General features: G+C 30.7%; 1 long non-coding RNA gene across 1 annotated transcript; it reads left to right on the top strand.

Moving 5' to 3' along the window:
• The first annotated feature begins 1,282 nt into the window (after nt 1-1,282).
• On the top strand, nt 1,283-4,389 carry LOC110709105. The gene is made up of 3 exons (XR_002508846.1): nt 1,283-1,809; nt 3,472-3,815; nt 4,134-4,389. It is a non-coding gene; the product is annotated as an uncharacterized LOC110709105 (long non-coding RNA).
• Nucleotides 4,390-19,926: the final 15,537 nt, after the last annotated feature.

Genomic DNA, 19,926 nt, shown 5'->3' on the forward strand with positions numbered 1-19,926 from the left:
AAGTTGACGATGGTGGCTTGGTAGATGCAGCGGAAATTTTGATGGTGGTGGCCTGGTAGATGCAGTGGCAACGTTGTTGTTGGTAGCCTGGTAGATGCGGTGGCAATGGGGACGACGATGATGACGTTGAGAATTTGTTCACAATTTCGTGGGAGTTATGAAGTTATCCAATTGAATGAATTTTGAAATTGAGTTGTTTTGATATATATATATTTAAGTTAGATTAAGAGTTTAATGAAATCTGATTTAGATAGTTAATTGTGTTTATGAGTTTTTTAGTAAAGAACTTTTTGTCCTTTCATTTTAAAAAACATACTAAAATGGAAAAAAAAAAATTGGAAAGTTGCAACTAATGTGTAGCATCCCATTTTGGTAAAAGTTGCAACTAATATGTAACGGAGGTAGTAAGATAATTGACATTTTATAAAATAAAAGAGAATATGTTGCCTAAAAATTAGGACATTAAAAACTACTTTAAATAAATAAAATATTTTTTAAATCGTATACACAATTAATATACATACTATATACTACATTAATCACTAGGAATATCCCAAAAATACAAGTGTCGCATCCACAATAAAAATTTTCCCGCCAAAAATTTTATTTTCCTTAAAAATAATAAGATAATAGATTTTTACAAAATAAAAGAGAATATGCCGCCTAAAAACAGAAAGATTTGCGTGGACCTGGTTCACAATAATATTATTGTGGACCCGAGGTTTATACACACGCAACTGACATTATATTGGACATAGTGGCCCTTATTTTGAACATAGTAACCTTATTTTCAACATAGTAACACTAGTACATAATTGAGTTTACGTAACACGTGTTTGTAACACTTATTAAAGTGCAAAATTAATAGATTTATAAGTAACACTTTGGTAACATTTTTGTAGATTGCAACACTTAATGTAACACTTTTAAAATAAGTAACATTACAAAGTATCACTTTTCACATAGGTAACATTATAGAGTAACACTTTTAAATAGATAACATTTTATAGTAACACCTAAGAAGTGTTACCTTATTTTATAACATCCCTAACCTATAAAGCTCTAACATGGCATTACTCCTCTTCTCATCTGCTAATTGATTAACTAAAATTAGTTTTGTTCGCTAATAAGGACAACTATGTAAATTACCCTCGTTGCCTTTAGCCTTCTCTAAGGCCTTGTTCTTTTGAGTTACTATGCTCTACTCTGCCTTGCTCTGCTCTACTGTGTTGAAATCTACTCTACTCTACTGAAAATCGCTCTGCTGATTTGCTTTGTTATGTTCTGTAGTGTGTGGAAGCCATGCTCTGCTCTTCTTTGCTCCGTTCTACTGAAATCTGCTCTGCCTAAAAGTTCAAAAAATTCGAGCCTAAGTTGTAAGTACTACAACTCTTTTTTTTCTCTTTTTTTTATTTGAGGGGAAAAGTATTACAACTCTACGAGTAATAAAATTCCTCAAAGTATTTTACTTTAAAAAAAGAAAAAAAAAACTCTACAAGTGACAAAATAAAAACTTGTTTCAAAAAAAAAAAAACAAAAAAAAAACTTTACAGGTTTATATTGCTCGATTCTTTCTCCCACTTAGAAATGATGAACCCTAACATACCTCCAATTGATTGATCGAAACTCCCAAATTGATTGCTCGAATCTCCCAAATTGATTGCTCGAATCTTTTATTACTCGATTACTCATTTCTGCTTGATTCTCTTTCGCCTGAAGTGCTTCCAATTGATACGATAGAATTGCTGGATACAATTCTCTCTGCTGCTCAATTTTCGTTTGAGTAATCGCCGAAATCGAAAGTTTCAGGTATCAATTTTATTATTGTATGTTGTGTTTTTGATAGAAGTGGAGAAATTGTGTGATAATTTGTTGAGTTCATGCGATTTGAAAGTCACTTTCAGTTTTGCCATATCAATTTTGTAATTACTGATCGAATTTTCTCTTTTCGCTCGAATTTGCTGCAAGTTAGATATCGCTAATTTGTGATGATTTTGTTAGATTCTTAATTATATGAGCTAATTTTGTTATTGTCCTGATTTATGTTGAAATGCAGTTAATTGATTATTCCATAAAACTTTGAGTTAAATATTACTTTTTTTTTCCCGCTAATCTACAGTTTATAATTAACTTTGATGAATGATTATTTATATTTTTGAACTGATTTGCTTCTGTTTGATTGTCTGAATGGATGGTTGAAAAGGATGGAAGGATTGTGGGGTTAAGAAGAGGGTTTTTGTTGCTAGGTTTTGACTTGTGGATGTGTATATTTCGATATTCATTCTACTAAAACTAATGGTATAAATATTTATGAACAATTGGATAGAACTTAATTGGCAGACTATGTATTGATCCCTTGCCTTTAAGACAATCATGTACAAAGTGCTGGGAGTATGATCAGGTATGCCGCATTGTGACAATTAGGTAATCCATTAAGATGCAAACAGGTCTGAACACTCTAGTAAATTTCAAAGAACTAACCTCACTCCTATAATACATTTGGTATAGCTTAGAATTTCTCCAATTTTAGAGACCCGCCAAAACTCTACTCACCCATCCCAGTTTAAGCACTGATATAGTGACATATTAACTTGTAGATTGAAGTATACCCTGATAATTGCAAGCAAAAATCCTTTATGTATTCAGAGCCTTATATTATCTCCTGTATATGTTTGATAACAACTACTCTATAGTAGAAGCTACTAAAATTATCTGACACCAAAACCCATCAAAAAAATAACTTTTGGCAAGACTTATGCTTCCGTGGCTGGGACTACATCTTCATCAGTTGTGTCAAGCAAAACTGTTTCTTTTGCTGGTTCAGTGCCATCTCCCACTATAGCCGCCTTTGTTGAATGTAGTAGTTTTTCTCTAAGCTTTGTTTTAAGCTCATCTTTTTCTCTTACATTTTCAATGAGAAACTTTCTAACTGATCTTTCCCACGGAAATTATGGCAGTTGAATATCACCCTGATTATTTATTAGCTTGTTCTTGACACCCAAACTTATGAGCTCTGCATCCCTACGTATGCCCTTGCCATAGCCCTTGCCATACTCGATTTAAAATTCAGTAGTTCTAAAAGGGGGGTGCATGCTTGTTCTTTAGGATTTTCACAAGGACCTGACTCCCGACAATCTGCAGAATGAAATAGTACATATAGTTAAGGGGATTCATACACTATTTCAAACGATATTTTTATTAGTTCTTAATGGTTACCCTACCCCTAATTCAATGATTCAATCACTTGAATGTTTCTGCATCCCCTAGCCAGATTCATTTTGCTAATAGCTTTGAAGATAGCTAGGGTCAAGAGTCTACTAAAATTTGTTTACAACAATTAAAAAGTAATGAACTAGAATTAGCAATGTAAACTCTGATAACCAAGCTAATATTTCTAGGGGTCTGACACTCTAAAAATCTATTTGTGATCAATGATGTCCGTCAACTAACTGTCTTGTGTGTTCTTTGTAGGAATCAAGATCTAGATGGACATTATGAGAAAGCTAGACAAGCTAAGCAAGGATAGAACAAAATAGAATCAGAATGAGGGATTTGGGGGTTACATTCATGTTTTATACACTGAAACAGTCGATGAAGGGATCAAAATAAACAAAAAAAAAGTAAGAAGGCGACTAAAGATTCCTACTGAAACAGTGGATGAAGGGATCGAAACAAACAAAAAAAAAAGTAAGAAGGTGACTAAAGATACTGACGAGTATACACCCGATGAAAAGGGAGAATTGAACCACTCAAGTGAAGAGAATTAAAATCAGATAAGGAAAAACAGTGTAAACTTGAGGTCTCGTTAAAAAAAGGTTGTTCTTTTTTTTTTTTTTTTTCTTTCTTTAATCCTGACATCTAAATATTTTGAATCCCAATTGTAAAAAAATCATGTAATACTTTCATTGTTTTTTAATGAATACTTTATAGCAAGAGATGACGCCATAAGAAGTGTGCATGCTTGCATATATGTATGTGGTTGATGTTTAGGGAGATACAGAAAAGAAGTTTTTTATCCCCAGGATTGAAAAGATTGGAGCTGCCCGCTAAGCTTATTTATACTGTTGTTGCAGTCTCTTATTGTTAGCGTTGTTTTTCTGCTGCTGTCACTTACAGTTACTGCTGTTTTGCAGCTGCTACTGTTGTTTTTTGCTGTTGCTTCTGCTACTTTTTGGTGCTACTGCTATTTTTTTGCTGCTATTGCTCTTTGTTGCTGACTCTTGCTGGTGTTGTTTGCTGCCACTGCTTCCTGCCACTTTTATTTGCTGCTACATGATGTCTGCTAGAAGCTCTGTTGCTGCTGCTGCAATTATTCTAGCATTTGTTTCTTTTAATTTTTTTTCACTTTTTTTAGATAGAGATCCAAGTTAATTTTCTTTTTGTTTTGATTATCATCTTGTTTGGCCAAACATTAAAATTGGTGTGTATGGATTTTTTTTTGAAAGAATTATGAAATTATTTCAATTCAAATTATTATCTATCATATATGTTAGTTTCTCATTCTTTATTGTTAATTTTATTTTATATTTAATAATAATAATAATAATAATAATAATAATAATAATAAATGTTACCTATTAATGAATAAGTGATACATAATGTCGAATACAATGCTTAATATATGTCAAAAGATGATCGAAAAATGTTACCTTATAATAAACAAAACTTTTACATTAGTTTAAAAAGTGATACATAATGTCGGATAAAGTGATACTATATGATTGAAAAATGTTATTAAAGATAAGTAAGTGTTACGTAAGAAATAAAAAGTAACACTTTAAAAATGATACTAAAAATGTAAAAAGTGTTACATAAAGAGGGTTTATAGTATCACTATTGAAAGTGTTACCATATATTACCCAAAGTGTTACATAAGACCTTAGGTAACATGGGCGGAAGTATCACCCAATAAAGTGTTACATATTGTCTATAATAACACTTTTACCACTTTATGTAACACTTTTTGGGTGTTACTTGAAGTTAGTTATGTACTAGTGTAACCTTTATTAAAACTTGTATAATGTTTAATGTTATTGTGAATTTAAAATACGACATTGACCCTAATTTTAACATACTGACTTTCATTATTCATATTGACGAGAATATAAACTATTTCATCAAAAATATTAACATCTTATAGCCTATATATTACCAAAATGACTTTTATTTCAACATAGTGACTTTTTTTTAATTATTATAGAAACCTTTTTTATATTAATAAAACAACTATATTTTCTCTAATGATTATTGTCCACAATAAATTAGTGTGAACTAAGTCCATTTAAGAATTTGTAGAACAATAAAAACTACTTTAAATTAACAAATATTTTTTAAATCGTATACACAATCTATATACAAATACAAATTTATAGTAATTTTATAAAAATAATGTTTTCTTGTGAATATCCGAGCGTTGCTCGGGCAAAGAACTAGTTAAACTATTAAACAAAAATATTTTAAAATTAATAAAATATTAACCGTAAATATCTTGTTTAAAGCGAAAACTCTTTAAAGATTGTATTATACAAAAATAAATAAATTCGACTTGTTTTTGGCGGACCACTCAAAAGTTTATTATTTTTTTTACAGTTTTTCTTTTTTTTTTTTGTTCTTTTATGAAGAATGTTGTACAAGTAATTTGATTCACAAACAAGTAAGACTTTTTGTGGCCAATTAACTAGATTAGTAAACAAATAAAAAAAATCTTTTGCAACATTTTAGTAAAAAAATTTACTGCAGCGATAATTTGGTAAATAAAGTTAATCTCATTTGACAATTTGGTAAAAATTATTAACTCAGACGACATTTAGACCAAAAATCTATACTTTTATTTTGAAACTGGAAGTTTAAAGGATACTTGTCGTCCATTAACTTTTTTTTTTTTTTTTTTTTGTTTCAACTTAAGTGTAAATATAACTTTCTTTATTTATTTTAAAATTTCTTCTTTATCCCAAACACTTTTAGTCACTTTGATAGACAATGATCAATTTTTATTTGTATATCTTGGTTCCTCTAAATTTAATTGAGTATGATTTATGCTTGATCAATTCTAAAATTTAATTTAGTTACCTATTAGTTCCATCACTACTACAAAACTAGCCTAGTGTAACATTTTTTATGCAACACTTTTTACATATGTTGCATTATGACTGGCTTTATATTATGTGCAACGCTTAATTTTAAAATGTTGCATTTTACTCCTTGTTGCAACACTTTTTGTAAGTGTTGCATTAAAGTGCAACACTTTTTTCTAATTTTTTTTTTATTATAACTAGGTTTGATCTATGTAGAGCCAAAATTCCTTTAAGGCGGCTCTTTTAGCAAAAATGAAAAATTGGGAGGGCATTTAGGCGGTTCTTTAGCAAAAATGAAACTTGGGCGGGCAATTCAAAGTTACGTGGCAATTGTACAGCTCCCCATTAAATTTCTTTTCTGGAAACATCCTTTCTCTCTCCTAGTCTCTTACTCTAAACTCTAAAGACACACTTTCTCATTCTCTCCTCCATTTTCTTACTACTTTTCTGAAGTAAAATACTAAGAATTCACTGTACTCAAGCAAGTTTTTTGCTAATTTACTAGTAAATCATACATTCATTGTGCCATTGGGTTTTTGTGCTGCTAGTAGCCTCTTCCTCACCGACGTTTAGGCTAGGGTTTTTTATTGCTCTTTTTATTCGTTGGGTTGCTGTGATTCTATTGTAAGTTCCCAGATTTTTATTTAATTTTCTTCTTGTGTATATATGATTGGGTGGGTAATTATAGATTTATCTATTTTTCGGGCAAGGTTCTCAATTTTCTTAATGGGGGAAATTGAGGGGTAGTCGAACACTAGTTGTGTTGGGAGCTGATACACATACAATTGTTGTATGTGGGATCAACATACAACACCAATAAAAAATCGCCCCATCAGCAGTACCAAAAAAAAGAAGGGGGAAATATTGGGGGGAAATAATTCACTACTATGGCGCCATATCGTCACTTAAGCGGGAATGTTGGTGGCTGAAATAGTTGGCGCCATAAGCAGTAATTACATTAATATCTTGATTTTGTTTTTTTTTTTTTGAAAATTAAACCCATAAATATAGGATAATGTTCTAAATATTTTCAGTTTTAAAAGAATGCCGGAGAATCTGAACAAACCGCTGGAGAAGAAGAACAAACCGCCGGAGAATATGGTAAAAGCAACTAACGTCGGCGAATTTTCCGGTAATTCAAAGTACATGTTTTCGGGATGTTGTTCAATCCATATTAAAGAAAATTGATTTTTTTCGACAATCCACCATGTTCGATTCAATTTTAATTTGTATATAATTTTTATTTCGTCCACCATGTTTCTGGGATTTTCATATTAAAATCTAAACTCATGTACATAATATAGAATTTGTTCAATCAATTATTTATATTCAAATAATCTTATTTAATTTTTCCAATTCTTCAGCTTTTACTGAAATTATAAACTCTTGTATAACCTGATTTATTAATAATATGTCAAACAATTATATCTGAAATTAACAATTAAACATGTCCTGATATGAAGTTCTTGCGACGTCCTTGTCTCATCTGGTGATTGTTATTTTTTTTAGAAACAATAACAATTTCTTTAGTAAGAATTGGCAAGTGAAATCAATAATGAAATAATAGTAATTATTCCGTTTAATTAGGGAAATTGTTAACAAATATCTGCTGTCGTTAGATATTGTCTCCAAACATTTGGTGATTATTAAAATTATGTACATATTTGTGACAATCAACGACATGGGAATTGCATAGGGTAAATTATATTATGCTTAAGGAAGGGATCAACCTAGAAACCATGTACGATTATTGTATGTCTATGTTCGTTATTGTTAACCAATTTTGCAGAATTACTAACAAATATTGCGAGATTCACCTTGTAACATTTCGCAAATATATTGTATCGGTCTTTTGTGATATATTCATAAGAATAGTTACAAATCAATAAGGTTCTGTTACTAGACAAAGCACAAACATACTAAAATGTCCAAATGATAGTTAAATTATTTACGTTAATTGATTATTCATTAAAATACAGTGTACTCATGTTATCACAATATCATGTTTAAGGTCTTTGGTAAATTATGAAAAGTATAAAGTATTAATGTACTCCAATTAAAAAGTGAATTATATTGATTAACTGTTATTTTATTAAATGCTTATTATTGATGTGAAACTGGATTGATATTTACTTGATTCACTCTACTGAAGTTACTAAATAAATTGGTTGAGTTACTAAATATTTCACTACGTGAGTTACTAATTGTACTTCTTGTGTTACTAAATTATACAAATAAGCAGCCCTAGTAATTCGTATACTCTACAATTCAATTTAATTTGATCCATCATCACTGTCTAATTCATCATCATTTCATTCGAAATTGATGGGCCTTTTTATATATTTTTCTCGACTTTATGCCAACAGTCATCAGCAATGGCATGCTTCCATAGTTCCAATTCAATGTGGAGCTTCCGCTTATATATGAACCTTCTATTAGACATTTCTAATAGATCTACTTCTATTAGTTATCCTCTTATCAATAAAACAATTGTTTTCCTAATTCTACTAATGTATGGTACTCCCTACATTTATAGTGACATTGAGACGACTGATTGTTATGTAAATAGGTACCGGTCGGTGAACAAATCATATATGATATTTAATAGAATATTTTTTAGTAACTGTAACATTTTTATTTTAACAAAGTAGAATAATTTCACAATTTGTAGAATTATTTGGTAATTTAATTTTTAACATTTAGGGAATTTGTTTAACAAAAAAATTATTTAGAAAAAAATTATCGAAATAGAATGAATCATGAATCGAACCCAGGTTTCAAAGTAGATAATGTGCAAAACAAACCACTAGGCTAACATCATTTTCACATAATATTTTTTAATAATTTAACTATATTTATTATTTATAACTCATGTATTCTTATGAAAATTTGTGTACCAATTTATTGTGACCGTTCGTCTTCCTTTCCAAATAGACTCTGACGATCTGACTACCAAATAGGCATAAACATTCAAAAAAAATTCTTCCAGATACAATATTTTTTTTATAAAAAAAATCAAAAAAAAAAATGGCCTAAATTACAAAGCTAATTTACATCAACTTTCAAACGTGGAGTGTTATGAGGTAATCCAAGATTTCAAAACTTAAGCAGTAATTTTCTGGGTTTGATTCAAGACTCAACCAAAGTAGCCGTTAACTACGAGTGAATCCCTCGAATTATGTGCGTTTTCTTTATTTTTTTAAAAAATACCTTGTTTATTGGACACTTAATCTTAACAAGCACATTTCTTATATCACATTAGAGCTTCTAGCTAACAAAAATTGTAACGTCTTGGTAGCGGCTGTAGAATAAAAATTGGTTGTGGGATTTTAGGGTTGGATTTTTATTATGGCAAGGGGTTTTGCGGTTAAGCTAACTCACATTATTAAATTGTCTAATACGGTTATATATTGAGATACTATTATAATGAGATATATATTGTGCAAATATATTATTGTGAATATTGTGATTATCTTTAGGTAGTTGAGATCTTTAGAGAACATTAGGGCTTACCCCCCAAGTATTCCTAGGCTATAAGTATTGTATTGAGGCTGTGCTTTATGAGATGAGAAATACAAAAACATACTTTTGTGATTAATTTAACATTATACGAATACTATTTACCTTGTAAACTAATGGAAATATAAGTTTGATTTGTTAATCCAAATGTACATAAATCAACAATGTTATATGATATGAGCTTCGCTTATTATTCATGTATTTGCAGTGACATGGATTTTAATCAAGAATTAAATCTCAACCAAGTTATAGAAGGAATTGATGTTGATGAAGAAATCCTTCATCAAGAAAATCAAGAGAAAGAGCAGGAGAATGATCAAAACCGTGATGATAGCATTCAGCAAGAGAATGCTCAAAACGGAGAACAAAACCTTGACCAACAAAATGACCAAGACGAGATAGAGCCAACTATAGGAATGTGTTTTCCTTCTAGTGAAGAATATGCTAATTTCTGTCATGATTATGCATTTAAAAAAGGTTTTTCCTATTTCACAAGAACAACCCTTTTGATGGATGGATACAAGGAAAAAGGTATCAAACGGACAGAAATCGGGTCTAAGGAGACAGCTTACCACATGATGAAGCCACTAATATTTGCTTGTAAGAAAGGAGGAAGAAAACAAACAGAGGGTTCTAATGTAACTAACTGCAAAGTGTTTGTTCACGCAAATATGGTGAATGGTAAAATGGAAATACGGAGTTGTCAATTAGAGCACGACCATGATCTCTATCCAAAGTCAAGTCGTTTGATGGCTAATTACAGAAGCATTGATGATCCTAATGTAGACAGAATTGTGAACAATGACTGTGCTGGTATATCAATTGTTAAAAACTTCAATTCATTTTTAGTAGAAAACGAGGGTCATGAAAATCTAACATTCGACCAGCGAGACTTGAGGAATGTAGTGAACTTGGAGCGTCGTAAAATAAGGTTTCAAGGAGATGCAATTGCCCTCGAAGAATACTTTAGGAAGTAGCATGAGCTTAATAATGACTTTTACAGCTCAATTCAAAGGGATTGTGATGGAAGGTTAATGAATGTGTTTTGGTCTGATCCAAGGTGTAGGGCAATGTGTGAAGATTTTGGCGATGTAATAACATTCGACACAACATTCCAAACCAACAGGTTATGTTATTTACTGTATTTAATTCTTAGTGTTTTGCTGTTAGGTTTTAATTTAGTAACTAGACTATATTTAATAGTAACATAAAAGCTACTGGCTAGCAACAACAGTGTAAATTAGATTATTTATTAGTAACATAAAAGGCTTTTGCTTGTTCCAATTGCTTAGAATTTTTATTTTAAAAAGATTTTTGTATAACCATTAACAGTGACGCTAATTATATGTAAAGAAATTTGACAATTTATTATACCTTTCAGATACGAAATGCCTTTGGCACCATTTGTGGGTGTCAACCATCATGAAAATTCAATTGTATTTGCATGTGCTTTGATTTCACACGAGGATACTGACACCTTTTTTTGGGTATTCAATGAATGGCTTAAGTGTATGGGCAAGGCTTCGATAGGCATTCTCACTGACCAAGATAAAGCTATTGGCAAGGTAGTGGGTATAGTATTTAAGGAGATACCACACCGGTTATGCTTGTGGCACATTCTTAAAAATGCTTCTAAAAATTTGGGTAGCAACAAAAACTGGAAGCAAATTGAGGTCGCTTTGAAAGTAGTTGTTCATGAATGTCTAGATCCGGAAGAACTTGAAGAAGCATGGGCTGCCATGGTGGAAAAAATTCAGATCGGTAACAACACTTGGATCCAAGAATCATATGAGTTGAGGGAAAAGGTATTGTCGAGACAACTATTGGGCTGGAATGTCTTCCACTCAAAGAAGTGAAGGCATGAATCGTTTCTTGAAAGGGTCCGTCTGCATTGATACACCGTTGGCTCGATTTGCTGAGCTTTATGAGGCAGCAATGGGGGATTTAGCAAATACGGAGCATAAGATGAATTTTACATCCGCTGATGCACCACTTAACGTGGACAAGACTATACTTGCTGAGTATGTTTTCCATAGCAAGTATACTAACAATAAGTTCAAAGAGGTAAGAGACGAGTGCCTAGGCTTACGGCATACAAACATAGGCAAGACTTCAATGCTTAGTACGGTCACCTTTTACAAAGCTGATGAGAAGATTCCAACCTCAATATCTAGGAAAAGGTGGAAGAGCTACACACTGACTATTGATAAAGAAAAAGGTGATTTCTCATGCTCATGTAAGTTGTTTGAATTTAGAGGGATATTGTGAACGCATATTATTCGCGTAATTGAGTTAGAGGATATAGAATTTATCCCAGAGAAATACATTTTAATTAGCTGGAGAAAGGACGTAGTGAGGCGATACGAGGCCATTCAAGTAGCATACTATGACCTTGATTCAGAACGAGTTCAAAAGGTACGTGAAATAGCTCTTAGGAATAAATACTTGAGCACGCTAGCTATACACAACGATGCTACGTTTTCAATGTTCAAGGAAGCAACTGATAAAATTAGAATTGAGTTAGAGGATTTAATGGGTATTGAGCGTCATGATAATGATGCACATTGTTGGTGGGATCAATCTGCACGCAAGGTATTTGGGCGTCGTAGGATACGTCCAAGGGATAAAAATGAAAGACACTTAAGAAAAAGTGTAGTACCTGTTGAAGGTGGCACCAAGGACCCTCTTGATAAGAGAAATACTGGTAGGGGCAAAAATACTAGAATCCCTAAACCAGGAGAGAAAGGTGGAAAGTCAAAGAAAAAGCATAAACTTACTGATGAAGAAATTTCTATTAACGAGGTAACCTGGTTAAATTGTCTTATTTTCTTAAAAAAATAAAAAGTCAGATATGTTTTTCAATAATTTAGTAACAGGGATAGGTATTCTGGTAACCGCATTTGATAGACAGTAATTTAATAAGTAATCTATTAGAATCATCGAAAAAATCCTCGTATGTTTAGTTATATTATTATGAAAGTCACCAATCCAAACTTTTTTCTTTTGTAAGGAAATATTGAGAGAAACATTTGGTTCATTGTATGGAAGGTGGCAAGGAAGGGGTCCAAATAACAATGCCAACGGAACCCTTAATATAGGTGGAAACAACATTGGCCGCAATATGTTAGCAAGAGAAGACAATTCATCGAGGATCAGAGACAACAACACAATGTCAATCTAGATTTAGTCCTAATTGTTCAGTTCCAACAGGTAGTAATCCATATTGGTTACGTAGTACCCAATAGTGGTACCCAATAGTGGTGCTGATGTGACGACTATATTACGATGACAACACATTCGGGAGTTGTTTTGATTATGAACCTTTGGTTTTCAGTTTATTGCTATCGAATTAATGCTTGAAACTTTCCGAATTATGGAACTATAATGACTTAAGTATCAAACATGCTGGTTTCATCGTTGTTGGATTGTTTGATTCAGGTTCTAGTAGCTTAATATTTTTGTGAAAGTATTGTATGTTTAATTTAATTCAGTATTTTCATTTAAAGCTCAAAGGTTATATTTTAGACTAATATGGTTTTTAATATGGTACAAATTAAATAATATGTATTCGATAAAATAAAATATATTGCAGAATAGTAATTGAAACCTTTACGAGTATAGTATAAAATATTGCCTAACTAATTATTAAATCAATACAACAAATCATATTTAAAACTAATATATACAGAAGTTTAATATGTAAAAATCTATTAAGCATTAAATTATTATGTCAATTTAAGAGGAAAATTATTTAATAGTATAATGTTAATCCGATAAAAAAAACTTTACAACTTCCAAGAACTATGTCTTTATAGTATGTACATTCTAACATTCTAAGAGACTCATTTTTATTGTCGTTGCAATGAAGTTGTTTCTTATCGTGTTTTACTTTTTGTTTCGTGTACCTCTAAATGAAGAACAAAATAGAAACAATTTATTTGATTAATATATACTATCAAATCATTCCTCAATATATATATATATATATATATATATATATATATTCTTTCAAATTGTTCAACATTTATATTTAGGTTTAAATAAAAAGTAAATAGTAATATACTTCAAAAAAAACTTTTCTTAGTCTAAAAAGAAATATCCTGCACAAAATCCCAATTCTTCATATCCATACGGACAAGCCATAATCAGTTATTCATGACCATAGATAAAACTTCTTTGTGAATCTCGTTCTGTTCATCCATCATAATGGAAGAGCACATTGTCGTCCTGTACCGGTTTTAATCACCTTTGAACCACTGTATACAAATGTAAACCAACCATGAATATATAAATACAACTTAAGTGGGCTTTATTTGATAATATCCAAATAAATACCAATGCATTTCGACTGATAAATACTTACTTCCATCCACGACTGCACATCACTTGATATGTTTAATAGATATAACAACAATAGCATCCCTGAATCATTAGGTTTCTTTTCCTTGGGAATTGATTGAAAACTTATAACTTCAAAGGCATCAAAATGTTGTAAAGTGCCTTCTATAATCTGACATAAAACTCTATTCGCAAACTTGAGCTGTTAAAATATGCATCAATATTTAATAACATCTTCAATTAAGTTAGTAACCATATACTTGTTACTTATAATTTAACTTTTAAACAAGTTAACTTACAACTAGAGTGATTATTTTGTCATGGTACTTGTGGGGATAACTGTTGGAATTTGATTCATCATCACTACATGGATCAAATTTCTCTAGCCTTTTATAAATGACAGTGTATAAAGTTGTTACAATGTATAATGACAATGTATAAGGTTGTTACAATCACCCAATACAAATTCCCTAAATCATCATATCTATAAAATAAATTGTTGAATTAATTCTACTAATGTACACATTGAGTCAGTTTGATTTTAGTTACAATATTTTCTAGTAACCATAACATTTTAATTGATATTGGCATTTATTGTAATTAATACTCTCAATTGAATTAAATAAAAGAATGATATTTCACCTTACAAAAACTTAACTTCATAATGATATTTCATCTTGCATAATGTGTTAGTAAAAGTGATAATATAAGTGAAGGAGTTATGTCTTCGATAAATGCAATTACTAGATGTATCAAGGATCACGATTATGGAGATAATTAGGTCATTCTATAGGGTCGTCAATGTTTGGTGCTAGATATGACAATTGATCTTTGGGCTAGCTTAATGGCCCAAAGCCTTATAGAATGGATCCTACAAGGTCACACATAAGAGTATTGGGTTAAACAAGTTAGAGGCCCATTATTGGGCCTCATGAGTTCATGACATACCATATTGATAATTGGGCTTGGATAGTTAGAAGAGTCTAATGGGTTTTGGAATTGACATGGTTTTATTTCTATATATGATCTATAAATATAAATCATGCCTAGGGTTGCATGACACAACAATTGACGTACAGTGAATTGTCACACAAGCAACCAAGCTTCCCAAAACCCTAACTCTCTCTCTCTCTACTCGGCTCTCTCCCTCTCTTGCCTGTCCGTACGACCCTCCCCCTTGGGTGGCGCGTTTAGTAGCACGTGGGTGGTGTTTTGGTGTGTTCGCGGCTCAAATCTCCATTGAAGGTTGATTGAAGTGTTCAGTCACAATTAACTAGCATTACTGGAGGTTTAATCCGTGCTCGTGGACTAAGTAGAGGAATCACATGTGGGGTTCTTGTTTTCCTTATTGTTCTTGTTCGATCACTTGTGGAATCACGCTTCAAAGGTATAATTCTTTCTTCTTTATTTGTTATGCATGAGATCCTTGGTTTAGGTGTTTTATGAATATGATTCATATATTTCCGCAATCTAGTACCTATATTCTCCTACAATAAAAAGATGAAGAAGAATGATAAAAATAATAGTGATAATAACTTAATAATGATATTTCATCTTTTATTAAGGAAATTTTTTTTATCAAACTAGTTCATTATAATATTAAAACAAATGGAATGTTTATTTGTGACCTTTTTCCAAATATATCTACATGAAATTTTTAATTTACAGGTCAATCAGTAGTGATCTTATTCAACAATTATTATTGATGTGAAAGTCTATTATTACTTGATTACCTCTACTAATTCCCCTTCACTTCTTATTACTTTCCATTGATTATGTCTTTCTCATATTATCTAAACCTCCAACGATTTGATAGGGGCGACCCCTTATTTTTTTTCTCAAAACAAGAAATTATTTGAAACAAATACAATTACACAAGACCAATGTTGTTTTAAAATTATGAATTCCAATTATGTAACTATAATTAAAAAATAAAAATTTACTTATTGTTAGGGTTACAACAAAATATATAGAATAGAAAAATATGCGCTAGTGAGGAATCAAAACCGGAATCATGTAACAACTTGTCAATGTTTGCATATCTATCAATTAATCAAAGCTTTCATCATATAGCTTCTTGTAATCTTGTGTTACTAAAAAAATTTCAAACATTATATAATGAACCATCATGTCGTTTTCATATATGAGCTTACCAAACATAATTGCATGTGTTACTAAAATATTAACAAACAAAAATATTTGAAATTATCGGGGATTTTCAGCCATTGTCCACGACCTTAAACCATTGGGGGTTTTTCTCCAATGTCCACGACCTTACAACATTTCCTACCATTATTGTGCTGAGCCTTCAAATCTCATCTTTATTTATTAATCAATAGGTTAGTTTTGTGCCTTTAACAATTATTGTAATTCAAAACAAAATCGAAAATCAATTTATATCTAGATGAAGAACAAGAAGACTCATATCAATAGTTCAATATAAAAAAGGGTATATTCTGCAAATAGACCCATCTCCTTAATTAGAGACGATTATAGGAGGAAGAATAGTTCATTTTGATTGCAAATAATTAAAACAATTTTACACCAGTTTACATTGTTAATTAACACTCGAAATTCTTAATATTCTCAGGAGGTTTAATTTGTCCAATTAAATTCGATTAATTTGTCCAATAATATCAATTAATCTAACAAATGTATATTCAAGATTCTATAATGATAATGAATTAGCTTCAAAGTTTTTTTTTTTCATCTTCCATGGTAGCCTTTTCGCTAGTTCTATGTAATGTTGTTCATTATATAATAAGATCGATTACTCGATTAATCTGAGTAGAGGATGTATACTCGAAATTCTATGACAAAAATGAAGCAGCTTCAAAGTTTTTTCTTCATCTTCCATGTCACCCTTTCGCTAGTTCTCTGTAAAGATGTTCATAGAATTACAGAAATGAAAAGTTTTTTTTTTTTGTAAAAAAAAATTAAAAAATAAATATTAAATTAATAGCTTTGGAAATGACAAAATATTTGAATTTTGAACATTAAGTCAAATCAGAAATTTCAATTCAAATTTGAATGAAAATTTAAAACTAGAGGAAAGTGGGTCCAAATTAACAACCAATGAAAAAATGCCATGCAATATTGTATGTGGGTCTCACATACAATAGTTGTATGTGTAGCCTTTTCGATTTGTGTTAGTCAAGTACAAAATTAAATTGGTAGTTAATTTATAGCGTTTATAAATAAGGATATTCACTGCATAATTTTTAGCATTCTAATTTATCTCATCTATTGTAAATCGTGTGGAATGTATGTAAGATCTAGTTATATGTGGTAATTAGCTTTGAGGTCTTTGACTTTTTTTATGACCCATTAATTTTCTGCCTAATTGGTTTAGTTTCAATGTCTCAAAAATTATTGTAGTTTATACAGAGTAATATCTTTTAAGATGTAATCATTTCCCAATCTTTGACATTTATTTTTCTAATTAATAATCACGGGTCTAGTTTGACATGTAGCAGGTTCTTAATTTTATCTTTGCAGTATAATAGTTGATGATGATTTTTATAATGGGCTTTTTATAATGATAATTGATACTAAATTTCTAGTTTATTGTGGTTTATAAGAAAATCTATACTTTTTTTCAACATTTTAGGCTCTGACCATTATCATGTCGCTGAAATTACTTTTGCTAATGTAGACAACTGATAAACACTAATCCCATTCATAAATTTGTTATTTTTACATTACTATATGAAAAATTAAGAAGTAGATTTTTTAAAAAATAGCTTTTATACTTGAAAAAGTGTTGGTTTTGCTATCCATGTTTTTGATATACAATTAGCAAAAGCATACTCTAATGTTATTTAATAATTCTATGTTAGCTTACTTAGTTTTTTTTTATAATTATATATCAAGTGATGCATTATTATAAACTTCTTCTATATCTTTTTACTTGTAACACACCTTTTAGAGACACAGTTTTAAGAGATGATTAGTGAAACGAGTGATTTTATCAATATAATTTTAACACGAGAATAAGAGTAGGGTAAGGTATCATGTGTTAAAAATTATTTCGAATAATGTGGTCAAAACAATGTGTAAAAGCCAACTTTGCGAGTATTTCGGAATAAATGGAATATTTTAATTATTTAATCAATTACTACTTGTAACATACAAGGATGTAGCTAAATGTGAGGAAATCTTGATGCAATTTCCAATAATATATGTTATGTTTCGATTCTTATTGTATTTTATTTTCTTTATCATTTTTTTTGGGTGCAAATCCGATAATACTAGTATTAATTGAACAGGTTAAATGTAACTTTTAGTCAATGTGGGATCACTATTATCATAATAAGTTGAATATATTAGTAGTTATGGTGAAATTAAACCTGTATACAAGGATAAGAGATATTAGGTGAATTGATACGAAAATGAAGGTGTAAGGGACTAAAGACTACTACTACAATTATAGTACAACGATGTCTATATTGGATTCTTATAACTTTAATTTGGTGGTGTTTGATTGGTTTGTTATTTTTCTTCCAATGTCAGGGAAGTTGCATACAAGACAAAAGAGCTCAAACAGGTTGCTTTTGAAGGTTTATTCGATCAACTGCTACAATCCTACAAGAATATTATTTCTCATTAATTCAAGTAAGAGTGAATTATATCTCAATCTCAATTTTTATGTTTAGTTTTAATTCCTTCTGCGGTGTTGTGTTATTTTTATTTTAATTTTCAATCTACAATGCAGGTTTAATTTTATAAAAACTTAAGCATTGCTAATTTATCTATTACATGTATATGAGTTGTTTGATTAAAAATTTGAGACTATTTTGAAAGATTTTATGTGCATTCTTGAATTGTCTATAATAATATACTTATCATCTGAACATAAGAATTTTAAGTAATATGTGCATCATTTTATTTTTGTTGAGTAATATGTGATGCAATTAAATATAATTTTGGTGAGCCAAAAATTTATGATAGTTCTATTATTCATTAGTTACATAACAGTATTGAATTATGGAGGAAGATAGAGTTTGGATGTATATAGCTAGACGATTGCCTGAGTTTGAAAGTGGAGTGATTAATTTTCTTAATGCATCATTTTCTAAGGAAGCTCGAGGGAGTCAAATTAGATGTCCATGTAAGAGGTGTAAAAACCGTTATTGGTATCGTAGAAATGAAGTGTTTGATCACTTGAAAGTCGAGGGCTTTGTTGATAACTACTATGTTTGGACTTTTCATGGGGAGGAGCCACTGCCAAATAAACCCAATAATGTTTCAAATGAAAACCACTCGGGCATGCATGACAATTTTAATTTTAATGAATTCTTGCATGATCATTTTGGAGAAAATATAAATGACACAAATAGAGTACAAGGACCAAACAAGGATGCTAAAAAATTTTATAAATTAGTAGAGGAAGGCAGGCAAGAGTTGTTTCCTGGGTGTAAGACTTTTTCTAAGTTATCTTTCATAATCAGGCTTCTTCTCTACAAGTCCCTACATGGCTTAGTAATGTGGCAATTGATGACCTTATTAAATTTTTTAAAGAGTTCATACCAGAGGCTAAACTTCCTGCAAACTTTAATGGAGCAAAAAGTATTGTGAGAGATTTGGGGCTCGATTATGAAAAAATATATGCATGTCCCAACGATTGTATGTTGTATTGGAAAGAGCATGAAAATGATGAAGAATGTCATGTATGCCATGCCTCTAAGTGGAAAAAAGAAGATGAACACCATGAAAATGGAAGCATAAAGCCTTCTAAGAAAAAATCTCGAATTCCAGCCAAGGTCTTATGGCACTTTTCCATTGAAACCTAGGCTTCAATGACTGTATATGTGTTTAGATATAGCTAAAAACATGAGATGGCATTTTGAAGGGCGTCTTAAAGATGTAGATATGCGACATCTTGCTGATGGATTGGCATGGAAACAATCTGATGAAAATTATCCTCATTTTGCAAAAGAGCATAGAAATGTCAGGTTAGGTTTGGCTAGTGACGGATTCAATCCTTTTCGAACAA

This window comes from Chenopodium quinoa, unplaced genomic scaffold (genome assembly GCF_001683475.1).
Source record: "Chenopodium quinoa cultivar QQ74 unplaced genomic scaffold, ASM168347v1, whole genome shotgun sequence".
Classification (NCBI taxonomy): domain Eukaryota; kingdom Viridiplantae; phylum Streptophyta; class Magnoliopsida; order Caryophyllales; family Amaranthaceae; genus Chenopodium; species Chenopodium quinoa.